The following is a 15,876-nucleotide window of genomic DNA, read 5'->3' as shown; positions in this document are numbered from 1 at the left end:
TTAGATAAACCAAAATATGAGGAAACTACGAGGACACCGTCTGTAAGAAGAATGTCATTTGATAGGTACAGTAATTACGTCAATTTCAATAGCCAACTATTGAAATTGACGTAACTATTGTACCTATTTACAATGTCTCCCCACAGAACAGAGTTAGACACCAGGGTCGTTTTTTAACGTGGAGAAAAGGTACAAAAAATAAAAATTGTCTCAGTCGTGGAGGATTTCTCCTCCACTGAAAGAGAACGAGAAATGGAAGTGCCGCATCTGAAGAACATACTACACTTTGATCTTGGCCAAAATTGACGTAATTATTGTAGAAGAATTTTTGAATTCAAATGAAATATTAGTTACTTCACGGGGCATGTGGACCCTGCGTAAACGTTTCTTTTTTTTTTTTTTTTTTTTTTTTTAATGGCAGCTCCCTGAAATACGTAAAAAGTTTCCTTTCACTTTCTTCGTGCACATCTAGGTGTATCAGAATTTTTAGAGAACTTTTGACACTCCTCACACAAAAACTGCGAATAAAATATAAAAAAACTCGTAATATGAAATATACTTCCAAATTTTTTTTTTTTTTTTTTAAATAAAAAATAAGTGTTTACAAAGTGCCAGCGTGCCTTCATGCAGCCATTTTATTATTTTTTTTTTTTTACATAATGAAATCAATTGAATTTTACGAGTTAAATATTTTTCAATTTTTAAACTTTAAAAATCTATCAATTTTTCTATTGGTTCAATCTTTACGATATTTTCAGGATCAATGTAAATTTTATGCTCTTTCCAATAAATCAAATATTATTTTAGACAAACCTTTTCTTTCTTTCTTTCTTTTTTGTAAATTCGCCATTTTGAAATGTCTATTAGAATTTAAATAATTTACTCAAAGTTTTATATATCACAAATTGAAGATAAAAAAATTTTTTAAAAAAATCTAATTTAAAAAAAAAAAGTGTTTTTTTTTTTAAATTCACCTGTAAAGTTCAAAGTGTAAAACCTTTTTTTAACCACGTTGGTTTTTTTTTTTGTTTTGTTTTTAAGTGAGTTTGTTATGCTTAAATTGTCAAATAAATATTGGACGCTGACGACATTTTTTTTTCTATTACATTAAATGTTTTCTTTTTTTAGATATTAAAAAAAAATTCACTCGAAAAAGAATTAAAATATATTAAATCAAAAATTCATGTATTTATTTAAGAGAATAAAATAGAAATTTGGTCGAGCAAATTTTTTGCAATTGGCCAATATCCATGTTCATATTTTCAAATATGGTAGCACATACTGACCACTTATTCATTTATCTTATACAAAACTGAATAAAATATGCTTGTAGTTAAAAAAAAAAAAAAAAAAAAACGTGCTTTTGTTCGTTATTACATTAAATGCCTGTTTATTCATATAGTTACTATCGAGATTATTAATGTGTTTTTACGTTTTGGAAATAATCATTTTTGTCACTTCGCTGGTTCCGTATCTGGTTTCGTATATAACAAATCGACGAACTTCCGGTTTCACTAATGGCGGATAACATTTACCGAAAAAAAAAAAAAAGTTTTTTCCTAGACTGTTTAAAAATCCTGTTATTTAAAAATACATGGAATATAATATATAAATATGGACAAATTCTTATACATGAAGAATAGAAGCACTCATAGCTTAGTAATTTTGAACAGCCAAGTGATTTTTTTTTTTTGGCAGTTATATATATTATATTTCGATGAAGTTAAATTTGTTGATTTTCATGAAATCATTTTTAAAGAAAACCGATAAATAAATTTTAAAAAAATATATGTATTGTATATTTTTTTATTAAAATTTTTATAATTTTAAAATTTGGTCTTTGCTCATTTTATTGAAATAAAAATTAGGGTTTGAAATTACATTTTCATATTGTGTAGACGTGGAGAGTATATTTAATGAAATGTTTTCAATTACGACTTGCCCAAAAATTCTGATACACCTAGAGGGGCAGGGGCACTCGTGTACGTCAGCCGCAACTACTTTTTGATTATATTTGAAAGATTAAAGTTAATTTCTAAAAGGAAAAAAATATTTGTACACGTGAAAAAAGAAGTTATAAAAATGGGCAAATGTTTACTTTCACTACAACAGAACACCAACCAATGAAATTTGTTTTTTCACAAACCGCTACAAACATGGCGGACGACCTATGCATGACACTGAAAGTAATTAACGCTCCCTCAGACACGTGACCGGAAGTTAGGGGACATATGTGTATTTGTTTTGAATGAACAACGAATTGTTATGTGATGCGGAAAGAAAAAACAAAACATTTTTATTTTATTTATCTACTTACGTTAATAAAAAGAAACGTTGGTCCTTAAATATAGGCACCGCCAAAAATGGCCGCAAAATCAAGTTGTTGTTGTTTTTTAAAACTAAATTACATTTATTAAAATCCATTATTTCTGAGTAACTTTTTTTTTTCCAGAAAGATAAAACCCTGAATTTTATCATATAGAAAACAGAATAATGTAAAACTTTTTCTACTATTTTTAATTCAATTTTAAATGTTAAATTTTCGCAAAAAGTTAACAATTGTTATTTTTTGTCTTGCACAAAAAACGTACTTAAATATTTAAAAAAAAAAAGGGTTTTTGAAATAATTTATTTATTCATTTATTGTCTAACTAAGATTTAGGATGATTTTCTAAGAGAATATGCAAAAATATTATAATATAAGTACCTGAATTTCAAATAATTCCACTTATTCATATATGTAACCAGATATTTCGCGTCGCCGAAGAGTTCAGATCGACTCTGTTTACGTTTTCTTTCGATGAGACGAAAACTATGGAAGACTAAACAGGCCAAAAAAACTTATTTTTCAGTGACGAAAATTTCAATGTATTATTAAGCTGAGGCTGGCCAGTACCAGATGGGTGACCATTTGTATGAGTTTGGTTTTTAATGTGTATGTGTGTGGGGGCCAGGCTCCCCAAAATGGGGGGAGGGGGCAATTTAAAGCAGAATAAAAAAAAAATTATTTCAGCGCGTTTGGTCCACCGTAGTCGAAAGGCGGCAAACGTTTTCAAACGAGATCGAAAAAAATGATGCTATTTTTAACACAAAGGGCACAATATTTATCGAATTTTTTTTTTTGTATCGATTATTCAAAGCATGCTCTGTTTAATAATGGTCATGCATTATTCGGCTCACTAAAAAAAAATTGTTAATTTATTTATGAAAAATTTTAAAATGGCTTTTTTCGTATAAATATAAAAAAAAATTTTTTTTTGTTTTGCTTAACTTAAATTAATTATTTTACTTAACATATTCACCGAATTTCACACTTCAAAACTCAAAAGCGGGATAATTAAACACAATCGAAGTTCTGATATTCAGACGTCAAAATAAGGTATGCAAACAATTTTTTTTTTTTTTTTTTTTTTTTTTTAATCTATAATTCTGTCCCTTACAACAACACAATATGTTTTGTTCAGTTTCAGATGATTATTTTAAGCATATTTGTTCCCACTTCAAAACAAGGGGGGGGGTTTGTAAGCAAAAAAAAATATATATATAAATATCGTTTATGAAAAATAAGTACACTGTTATAAAGTTCATTCTTCTAATAATCGCTGAAAATTTCGTATTGATCGGATAATTACCTGATTTTTGGTAGATTTTTAAAAAGACGGTCCGTCAAAAAGTACTGACCTGCCCCCCCAGTTTTGGTGGTGCCTACTTAAATATGACAACTAAATTGGAACAAAAACATAACACGTTTTGGTACTTGTGTAGTTTTGCCACGAGTGTACGAACCATTCTTTAATGAAAAATATTTATTTATTTTTTTTTTTTTTTAAGTTCGTATTTCTCGCGTTGGCGAAACTTAACTGCACTAGTACCAAATGTCTTTTTGGTTAAGACTAAAGGTATGGAGAAAAAAATGTAAACAAATAAATTCCAGTCACGTGTCAGAGGGAGCGTTAATTACTTTCAGTGTCATGCGACGCGTAGGTCGTCCGCCATGTTTTTTTTGTTTTGTTAGCGATTTTTTTTAAGTGGCAGGATTGTTAACCTCCGCCATTTGTTTTAAATAGGTTTTCGGGGTCGCTGACAACGAATCTGATATCCAAACCCGTCGCAAATTTACCATTTGCATGGTATTAACCCCCTAAACCTTAGCACTATTTGGTGCCATCTCACCGCCTTCGTATGCGTTCGCGCGTAGTAAAATGATTTGTCACATCGGAAGAATTTTTTAGCAGATATGAAATAACAAGTTTTCAAAAAAACAAAAATGTGGTTCATTTTTCTGTGTTACATAGATTTACTAGTTTTTGATGCTTTTTAATTGATCTAAAAAAAAAAAAAAATTTTACCAAGCAATTTACAAACATTTTTTTTTTGTTTTTTTTTTGCCGAGGGGGGGTATTCAATTACAGAACTTGTACAACATTCAACAGGTGCTTCTGCAGTTTAATTTACCGTTTTTCTGTAAGTAACGCGTCGACATACACAGAGCAGAACTGTTTAATTTTTCACAGGGGTGATGAGTGGTGTCGCGCTCGCGACACCAACCGTCACCCCTGCCCCTCCACCCTCCATTCAATGTAAACAGAATTTTTGTGAAAAAGTAAAGTTCTTCTACTCAGTGTATTTCGGCGCGTTACTTACGGAAAAACGATAAATGAAACCGAAGAAGCCCCTGTTAAAATCTATACAAGTTCTATAATTGAATACTCCTCTCAAAAATGGAAAGAGAAACAAAAATGTTTTTGTAAACCGCTCATGAAAACTTACTGACATTATTTTTACTACTAGATGAGGTGAGAACTATTTTTTTTATTTTATTTAAAGTATTTTATCTAATTACTAATGAGATGAAAACTATTAGGAACGGCCAAAATGAATGCTGCTGAGTGCTGCTGCTGCTGCTGCTCAAATGTATAAACATGGTGCAAGTCTATAAATGGTCTTTTTTTACTATAAAAATCTGAAAAAAATATTTTATAATGTACGTACTTGTCACTGCATGAAAATGTCATATCCAAAAATCACGTAAACCGATCAAGTTTTTTTTTTTTTTAATTTAAGAAAATCAAATATTATGAGACATTTTATCGAAGAAAAACTTCACGCCATCTTGTTTTTAAATGATACACTGCTAGCGACACCTATTGGGAATGTTTGGAATATAAGAACAGCAAGGGGCAGACAATTGACTTTCCACACTATAGAAAAAAAAATTTGGAAAATTAAGACATAAGTTTTTGAGGATGTTGAAAACGAAAATAACGTTTAAAATTCCAGCAAACGAGTAAATGACACTCCTACCTCCTTTTACTATCACTACTTCATATTGAAACAGCGTTTCGATAGGTGTATCAGAATTTTGGGGCAAGTCACCATTGAAAACATTTGATTAAATAGACTGTCTACACGCTTATAACAATATGAAAATGTAATTTAAAACCCTAATTTTTATTTCAATAAAATGAGCAAAGACCAAATTTTTAAATTATAAAAGGTTTAATCGAAAAATATACATTTTTTTTTTTTTTTTTATTCTTCATCGGTTTTCTTTAAAAAAAGATTTCATGAAAATCAACAAATTTAACTTCATCGAAATATAAATATATATAACTGATAAAAAATCACTTACCTGTTCAAAATTACTAAGCTATGGGTGCTTCTATTCTTTATAAGAATTTGTCCATATTTATATATTATATTCCATGTATTTTTTAAATAACAGGATTTTTAAACAACGAGGTTGGTTTTTTGTCTAGAATATTATATTCAGTTTATTGGAAAGAGCATAAAATTTCACATTGACCCTGAAAATAGCGTTAAAAACTAAAGAAATAGAAAAATTGATAGATTTAACTCGTAAAATTCAATTGATTTAATTACGTACAAAATGGGTGTGTGAAGGCACGTCGGCACTTTGTAAACAGTTTTTTTTTTTAAATAAAAATTATATTTCTATTATTTTTTAAACAACTTTAATAGTTTATATTGGAAGTATATTCCATAAAGAAAATAAACAACCCACTTTAAAATGAGAAATTACAAGATTTTTATATTTTATTCGCAGTTTTGTGTTAGGGGTGTCAAAAATTCTGGTACACCTAGCGTTTCGACTGGCTGAAATTTTGTGGCCTTATAATAATCGGGTTTACAAAATTTTAGTTTGTTGCGTTTTTGACGAACGGTAAATTACTTGCTTTTTGAGGGCTAATTAAGTTATTTTTGCACAAGCAAGGTGTTTTTCTTTTTATTTAATTCATTAGCATAGGACTTTACTAATTATCTTTGAAATAGACCCAGAAAACTAATATTTATCTTTTAAAGGATTTTTATAATGAATTTATTTAACTTCAAAATTTAGCTGAATTGGTTAGCTCGCCCTGAAAATATCTTTCATAATTTTTTTCACGTGTACTAATATTTTTTTTCCTTTATGAAATTAACTTCAGTCTCTAATCTTTCAAATACAATCAAAAAGTAGTCGGAAACCGGCAAAAAAATTATGATAAATCGGCTTTCAAAACTAGGTCTCCCTATTTTTACTCGCCCATTTTTGCCCGTACCTAAAAACTATCAAGTTAGCTAAATTTTCAAGTTAAATAAATTCACTGTAAAAATCCTTTAAAAGATAAATATAATTTTCTGAGTATATTTCAAAGATAATTAGTAAAGTCCACATTGAATTAAATTGAGGAGAAAAAAAAAAAAAAAAAGCACCTAGTTTGTACAAAGCTCAGACCCAAAAAGCGAACTATTTTGCGAAGAACAAAATCGCTACAAACGGAAGTTTTGTAAACACGGAATATACGGAAGTTCAAAATTTCAGCCAGTAGCAAGATTAAATGGTGTCATATAATTAAATGCATCCGTAGGTGTGTCAGAAACCGACTTTACGAATGCGTGAAAAAAATATTGAATAATTTGACCTACCTTTCCAAGCTTATGAAAATGTAATTCAAAGTCTAATCTTTTTTTTCAATTAAAGGGGCAAAGACCAAATTTAAAAAAAATAACAGGTTAAATAGCAAATTATGCAATATTTTATTTTAAATTAGTTTTCTTTAAAAAGATTTGAAGAAAATAAACGAAATTTAACTTGCGTCGATTATAAAAAAAAAACGATAATAAATTCCAAAATATCACTTGCCTATAAAAATTACTAATCAATGTGTAGTTCCATTCTTCATTAAGAATTTATCCATATTTGTTTTAAAATCCATTTATTTTTTAAATAAAAGAATTTTTAAAACCCCTATTTGAAAAACGCGCCATGATAAAAGTATTTTACATTTTTATCCAAAACCGGAAGTATTTTTTTTTTTTTTAACTACGGATGGACATGAGGGAAGTAAAAACCACACTTCGCGTTAGTTGTTTAGCCTTGTCCATGAAGAATAAGTGTTCCCATAGTTTAAAAATAGTCAAATTTTACTTATAAGATTTTTGCCTATAAAAAAAAAAAAAAAAAAAAAAAAACTCATGGAATTTTTTTTTCTTTTCTCAAATTCATAAAGTTTTGATTTATTATATTTTCATTCTTTTTTGTCGAATGAAATTTTTTTTTAAATATCTAAAAAAAAAAAGAAATTTTTTTTTTTTTTTTTTAAATTACATTTTCACCCCAAACAAGGCAAATTGCCACTTTGGTGTAGGGGGCTACTATCATGGGCAACAACTACTGGGGTACTATGTAGGGATTTGGGCAGCAAGATGTCGGTTCACGTTACACTTGAACTTCTGCACGTCAGTACTGTTGGGGAAGCAGGGACTTGGAATGGAATTCCAAAGTCTAGCGGTTCTCAGGAAGAAACTATTGGAGTAGAAAGATCTTTTACATCTAGGGATCTCTACAGTGTGGGGGTGGGATTTAGCAGCCTGTCGGGTTTGTCGAGGGTGCTTGCACTGCTTGAATGAAATAGAAAAAAATTATCATCGTCCATTACTTACTGAACAATATAAGCAGAACATAGGCTTCCAATAAAAAAAAAAAAAGTCAACGTGATTTAAAAAAAAAGAAATTTTTTTACACTTAGGACTTTACAGGTAAATTTCCAAAAAACACTTTTGTTTGTTTTAATTTACAATATATTATTTATTGATCTTCAATTTGTGATATATAAAACTTTGGTAGACATTTCAAAATGAGGGGGGGTTACAAAAAAACAAAAACGTTTGTCTAAAATATACTCAGTTTATTAGAAAGAGCATAAAATTTCACATTAACCCTGAAAATATCGTAAAAAATTAACCAATAGAAAAATTTTGATAGATTTTTAAAGTTTAAAAATTGAAAAAAAATTAACCCGTAAAATTCAATTGATTTCCTTACTTAAAAAAAATAAAATGGCTGCATAGAGGCGCGCCGGCACTTTGTAAACACTTTTTTCTTTATTTTATATATATATATATATATATATATAAAAAAATTTTTTTTTTCAACTTTAATAGTTTATTTTGGATGTATATTCCACAAAGAAAATAAACAACCCACTTTTAAAAGAGAAATTACGAGTTTTTTATATTTTATTCGCAGTTTCGTGTTAGGGGTGTCAAATTCCCCCAAAATTCTGATACACCTAGTGCATCCATACATTTATATCCTGAACGTTTGTATAATTTTCATTTTTTTTTCATTTAATTATTTTCTTATGTTCCTGTTTTTAAATTATTTTTTATAATTATTGTTCAAGATTATATAAAAATTGTTTTGTCGAAAGTTTCACATTCATGCAAGCAAGGAAAATATTAAAATTTTACATATAAAAATTATGCGAAACCTGTAATTTAAAAAAAAAATGTAAAAATATTTTTTGCTATTATAATTTTTTTGTGTGAAAATATTAAATGAACAATGCTTAATTCAATGATGGCTGACGTATACGAGTGCTACCCAGCTAGCGAATTATGCATCGGCTCCGATGTTGTACGTAGTTCAACTGAGGGAGACGTTATTATTTTTACAATGAAAGAATTTTTGCGTATTTGACCTAGTTTTTATTTATTTCATTTCTTTTGACTTGAACTTTGCTCATGATTTTTATGATTTTATTTTATTTTTTTTTTGTTTCTTGGATGGATTTTTTTTTTTTTTTGCCAGAGTTTATGTAATTATTAACAGGAAAATTGGTGAAAATCAAAATGGAATCCACACTATTTTTAAATATTATTTAGGTACTCATTGGGCGTTGAGTTCCATGGCGACTAGCAGAATTATTTAATGGTCGCTCCCTTAGCCTCCTCCCTTCTTAGTCAAGGCTAACGCATGCGTACATTACATTTATTTATTTACGTTGCCTTTCGCACGTTTACAAATATTATTTACGTTGGCTTAACTCTTCATGAATAAAAAAAAAAAATAACTAAACCATTTATTGATAATTAGTCACTTCTACAAACATTTATTTATTTATTTGCGTTGGCTTAACTCTTTTCATGAATATTGAAAAAAAAAATGCTTTACTATTTATGAATATTACAAAAGAAAAGTTACTAAACATTTATTAATAATTTATCACTTTTACAAACACTTAATTTACATGAGCGGATAACTTTTTGGTAAATATTTACATTTAGGTCCACCTCCACAATTTTTTTAAATGACTTAAATCTACTTCTCTGCAACGGACACTGAAACCCCCCCCCCTTTTTTTTTTTTTTTTTTTTTTTTTAATAATAGTATTTGCGGGTGGGTATGCTGACAACAAATATTAGTTAAATTTTGCAAATATTTTTCACCCCCCCCCCAAAAAAAAACATGGTGTTTATTCCGAAAGCTTTAAAATGGGGAGGTTGGGGGTATTTATAAAGTGGACCTAATCTAAATAAATAAACAATACTAATTTTTTTAAATATTAAAATAATTGGGTTTGTATTACTGTACACATAGATTGGAAAAAGTTGTCAAAAAACAAATATATAACAAATGTTATCAAAGGCAAGATAAGTTACTTTTCTACCTAACTGGATATATTTTTTGTGTTTTTATTCAGTGTAATATGTTTATTCAGCTCGAAAAACATGCAGTGTTTACCGATGTATTGGAAAATTCAAAATGGCGCCCGACTGTCTCTTTAACACGGTAAGTTTGAGAAAAGATGTTATAAATAATAAACTAGACAAAATACTATTAAAAAACAACCGAATATATGTCAACTTATGTCACGGTAACATATATTGAGCGAATTTCTAACATTATTTTGTCTAGTTTATTATTTATAATACCTTTTCCCAAACTTACCCTCTCCGAGAGAGAGAGTCGGGCGCCATTTTGAATTTTCCAATATATCGGTAAACACTGCATGTTTTTCGAGCTGAATAAACATATTACACTGAATAAAAACACAAAAAATATATCCAGTTAGGTAGAAAAGTAACTTACCTTGTTTTTGATAACATTTATTTGTTATATATTTGTTTTTTGACAACTTTTTCCAATCTGTGTACAGTAATACAAACCCAAATAATTTCTTACTTTTACAAACATTTTTACATGCGCACATAAACACTATTCTTTTTTAAACTTTTTTCGTTTAAAAATTAGTAAATTTCAATGATTAGAATAATAAATCATTTATCATTATATGTTTTTGGTTTTGTGTGTTGAATGAAACTTTTTTTTCATTACAATAATGAACCAATTTAAATCTTCCGGCATGCGTTTAAGGGTTACAAAATTATCAGTAAATCGTCTAGTTACTAAGCCAACGTCAGTAAATAAAATAAATAAAAGCCTACAGTGTTTACCGATGTATTGGAAAATTCAAAATGGCGCCCGACTCTCTTTAACACGGTAAGTTTGGGAAAAGGTTTTATAGATGAAAAACTAGACAAAATACTGTTAGAAACTCTATATATGTTACCGTGACATAGGTTGACATATTCGGTGGGTTTTTAATAGTATTTTATCTAGTTTTTTTATTTATGACACCTTTTCCCAAACTTACCGTGTTAAAGAGAGTCGGGCGCCATTTTGAATTTTCCAATACATCGGTAAACACATTTTTTCGAGCTGAATAAACATGTTACATTGAATAAAAGCACAAAAATATATCCAGTTTGGTAGAAAACTAACTTATCTTGCCTTTGATTACATTTGTTATATATTTGCGTTTTGACAACTTTTTCGAATCTGTGTGTACAGTAATACAAACCCGATAACATTTATTGGTTATATTTTTGTTTAACATCTTTTTCGAATTTGTGTATAGTCAAACAAACCCGAAGTTTATTACAAAAATGCTTTGTTTTCGCACCATTCAACAATATGTTGTTCATCCGCGCATGTAAATTAAAAATATTTGTAAAAGTGAGAAATTATCAGTAAATGGTTTAGTTATTTTTATTACATTAGGTCCACTTCCACAATGTTAAGAACGGTTTTCACCCCCAACCTCCTCATGTTAACGGATTTCGGAATAAACACCATTTGGTGGGGTGGGGAATATTTGCAAAATTTAGCTGATATTTGTCAGGAATTTAGGAAAACTCGTCTCGGGAAAACTCGTCCCCTTTCGCTAGGTAGGAAAACTGGTCCCGTATTGAATAAATATCGATTGAAAACACATTTTATGATCGTTCTTGAAGGAGATATTGCTTTTTAAAATAGACTATAGCCCCCCCCATAATATTTTAAAAAAATATTTTTATTTGTTTAATGTTTTTTTTTGTTTTTTTTTCTACCTAACTGGCTAAGTTCTTAGTGGTTTCACTTATTTTAAAGCGTTTATTATGTTCATAAGAAATGGCAGAAACACTAGAGGAAGACCTCCAATCTGTAGTGGAATGGGGACAAAAGTGGTTGGTCGCGTTCAATGCTGCCAAGACTAAACTAGTTTCATTCAATAATTACAAGAAACCCTCTCTACCACCAATAGCAATGGCCAACGACTCTTTATCTGAGAGTCCATCTTTCAAACTCCTTGGCCTAACGTTCACAGGAAACATGAGTTGGAACAATTACATTGAAGGCATTGCCAGGGCCGCTGCAAGAAAGGTGGACTCTCTCTACCGTGCTAGAAAACTACTAACACCCGAAAGTATCCTGTACCTCTATAAGGCCACCATTCGCCCATGTATGGAGTATTGCTGCCACATCTGGGCTGGTGCATCTGCTACTAGTCTCTCGCTCCTTGACAAGGTTCAAAAGAGAGTCGCAAATCTGATAGGCCCTGAACTGGCATCTAAGCTTCAGCCTCTGTCCCATCGACGAAATGTTGCATCCCTCTGCCTGTTCTACAAGTATTTTAGTGGTGAATGCTCTGATGAACTGCAATCACTTGTGCCCCCACGACGCGAGCACCCTCGACAAACCCGACAGGCTACTAGATCCCACCCCCACACTGTAGAGGTCCCTAGATGTAAAAGATCTTTTTACTCCAATAGTTTCTTCCCCAGAACCGCAAGACTCTGGAATTCCATTCCAGGTCCCTGCTTCCCCAACAGTACTGACGTGCAGAAGTTCAAGTGTAACGTGAACCGACACCTTGCTGCCCAAATCCCTACATAGTACCCCAGTAGTTGTTGCCCCTGATAGTAGCCCCCTACACCAAAGTGGCAATTTGCCTTGTTTGGGGTGAAAATGTAATAAAAAAAAAAAAATAAAAAAAAATTAAAAAATTTTTTGGTTCTTATTTTAACGATGTTTTTGGAGTCATAAAAACAATAATAAAAAAACAAAACAAAAAAATTAAAAACTGGGAGCGTTACTTTTTTGTTTTGGTTTTTTAATTATGATAGTTTTTTGTTTTATGTTTTCGTTTTCTCTCATACCAAATGCAATGCACTCATGCGTTATTTAAAATTATAATTCTATCAATTATCAACATTTATTGTCGTCCTGTCAAATTTTGCAAAAATTAACTAATAAATCAAAAGCGAAATATTTTTTTGGCGCGAGAGATGCCATGTGCTAACAATCTCTCGTTAACTCATTTTTAATTTTTTTAATTTTTACTTCAAAATTCTAAAATCAATCATTCAGAGAAAAAGTAATCACTAAATAAATTTATTAATCAATTTTATTGAAAACTCCGCTATCGTTTATCAAGAATCTTTTTAATTTCATTTTTTGTTGGTTGTTTTTCCGAGGGAGATATACCCCCCCTCTCTAAATTATATTTCAAAAAATATTAAAATTTTGGTTTGTATTACTGTACACATAGATTCGAAAAATAATAAACTAGACAAAATACTGTTAGAAATTCGCTCAATATATATTACCGTGACATAGGTTGACATATATTCGGTGTTTTTTTTAATAGTATTTTGTCTAGTTTATTATTTATAACACCTATTCCCGAACTTACTGTGTTTAAGAGAGAGTCAGCCGCTATTTTGAATTGTCCAATACATCGGTAAACACTGTATGTTTTTCGAGTTGAATAAACATGTTACATTGAATAAAAACACGAAAAATATATCCAATTTGGTAGGAAAGTAACTTATCTTGCCTTTGATAACATTTATTTGTTATATATTTGTTTTTTGACAATTTTTTCGAATCTATGTGTACAGTAATACAAACCCAAATCGATTTTACCCTTTTATAACAACAGTAAATAAGTAAATTCTTTGTATATTAATATAAAAAAATATGCGGTCTCGTTTATGAACATAATAAACGCTTTAAAATAAGTGAAACCACTAAGAACTTAGCCAGTTAGGTAGAAAACGGACACTTAGAAAATCGATTTTATTTAAAAAAAAAAAAAAAACATAAAACAAGTAAAAAAATTTTTTTTTTAATATTATGGGGGGGGGCCTATAGACTATTTTAAAAAAACAATTTCTCCTTCAAGAACGATCATAAAATGTGTTTTCAATCGATATTTATTCAATAAGGGACCAGTTTTCCTACCTAGCGAAAGGGGTCGAGTTTTCCGGGGTCGAGTTTTCCGGGGTCGAGTTTTCCGGAGACGAGTTTTCCGGAGACGAGTTTTCCCGGGACGAGTTTTCCGGGCACCATTTGTCAGCATACCCATCGCAAATACTATTTAAAAAAAGTTTTCAGTGTCCGTTGTTGCAGAGTAGATTTCTTTATCAATAAAAGTCGACATTTAAAAAGAGATTTAAAAACAAATGTTTGTAAAAGTGAGAAATTGATAAATGTTTAGTAACTTTTTTTTCTTTTAATATTCATAAAAAGTAAAACTTTTTTCTAAATAAATAAATAAAGGTTTGTAAAAGTGACAAATAATCGTTTAGTTACTACGGCAACGTAAGTAAATAAAAAATGTTACGTGCGCATGTGTTAGCCGAATTTAGGAAAACTCGTCTCCAGAAAACTCGTCCTCTTTCGCTAGGTAGGAAAACTGGTCCCTTATTGAATAAATATCGATTGAAAACACATTTTATGACCGCTTTTGAAGATATTGTCTTTAAAAGAGAATACACATCCTATAATATTTTTTTAAAATATTTTTACTTGTTTACTGTTTTCGTTTTCTACCTAGCTTTTGGGGTTTCAACTTATTTTAAAGAGTTTATGTAGTTAAAAAAAAAAAAAAAAAAGTAATGTCGAGTGTTACTTATGACCAAAAAATGTCCGACATAAGAGGATCATGTCTTAGGAGTCTAGATAATTGCTCAAACATAGAAAATTAAAGAGGTAAATATAGTTTTAAAACGGGCGTTCTCAAAAAGAAAATACATTTTTAGGTAATTATGCAGTGCATAATTACCTAAAAATGTATTTTCTTTTTTTTTTTTTTGCATAATTTATGCACTAGGTGTTTCAGAAATTTCGTGAAAAATAGTGAATTCCACCCCCGTCTTTCCAAGCATATAACTCCTCGAAAAATGTAATTGAAGCCCTAATTTTTTTTTTTCAATTAAAGGAGCAAGGACCAAGGTTTCATTAAAAAAAAAAAAAAAAAAAAAGTGTTTTATTTATTTATTTTATTTTATTTTATTTTTTTAAAGGTTTTAAACTTCGGAATTTACAGGTAAATTTCTAAAAAAAACACTACTTTTTTTTTGCTTTAAATTTGAATATATTATTTATTGACCCTTTTCTCTTCAATTTGTGATATATAACACTTTGGTGAGTAAATTAATTATTTACTTTTTAATAGACATTTCAAAATGGGAGGCGTGAATTATTCGACCCCCTTGTCTTTCCAAGCTTATAACTACTCGAAAAATGTAATTCAAGCCCTATTTTTTGGTATTATTATACAAACACCGTGACAGCGTTAGGGTTAGGGTTAGGGTTAATTCGCTGTCACGGTGTTTGTATAAATTTACCTTTTTTTTTTTTTTCAATTAAAGGAACAAGGACCAAAGTTTCATTAAAAAAAAACAAAAAAAAAAACAAAGTGATTTATAAAAAAAAAAAAAAAGGGTTTTAAACTTGGACTTTACAGGTAAATTTCTAAAAAAAAAAAACTACTTTTTTTGTTTTAAATTTGAATATATTATTTATTGACCTTTTCTCTTCAATTTGTGATACATAAAACTTTGAGTAAATTAATAATTTACTTTTTAATAGACATTTCAAAATAGGGGGGCCGTGAATTTAAAAAAAAAAAAACGTTTGTCTAAAATATTATATTCGGTTTATTGGAAAGAGCATAAAATTTCACATTGATCCTGAAAATATCGTAAAAATAGAATCAATAGAAAAATTTGGATAGATTTTTGAAGTTTAAAAATTGAAACATATTGAGTTCGTAAAATTCATTAGTTTTTTTTTTGTTTTTTGTTTTTTTAATAAAATAAAAATATTTCTATTAGTTTTAAAACAACTTTAATAGTTTATTTTGGAAGTATAATCCATAAAGAAAATAAACAACCCACTTTTAAAAGAGAAATTACAAGTTTTTTTTATATTTTATTCGCAGTTTCGTGTTAGGAGTGTCAAAAATTCTGATACACCTA

At 29.3% G+C, this 15,876-nt stretch overlaps 1 protein-coding gene and 1 long non-coding RNA gene across 4 annotated transcripts in view; one reads left to right on the top strand and one right to left on the bottom strand.

Moving 5' to 3' along the window:
• Positions 1 to 15,876, bottom strand: part of LOC145291382 (uncharacterized) — a 121,238-nt gene that overhangs the window by 99,258 nt on the left and 6,104 nt on the right. The window lies entirely within an intron of this gene.
• The window catches only part of LOC145291383 (uncharacterized), a 28,193-nt gene continuing 16,908 nt past the window's right edge, over positions 4,592 to 15,876 (top strand). Inside the window, exon 1 of the long non-coding RNA XR_013869400.1 lies at positions 4,592 to 4,796. This is a non-coding gene — a long non-coding RNA (uncharacterized LOC145291383). The remainder of the gene's footprint in view (positions 4,797 to 15,876) is intronic.

This window comes from Euprymna scolopes, chromosome 12 (genome assembly GCF_053919585.1).
Source record: "Euprymna scolopes isolate OS-2025 chromosome 12, ASM5391958v1, whole genome shotgun sequence".
Lineage (NCBI taxonomy): Eukaryota > Metazoa > Mollusca > Cephalopoda > Sepiida > Sepiolidae > Euprymna > Euprymna scolopes.
This window is presented reverse-complemented; position numbering and strand designations above follow the sequence as displayed.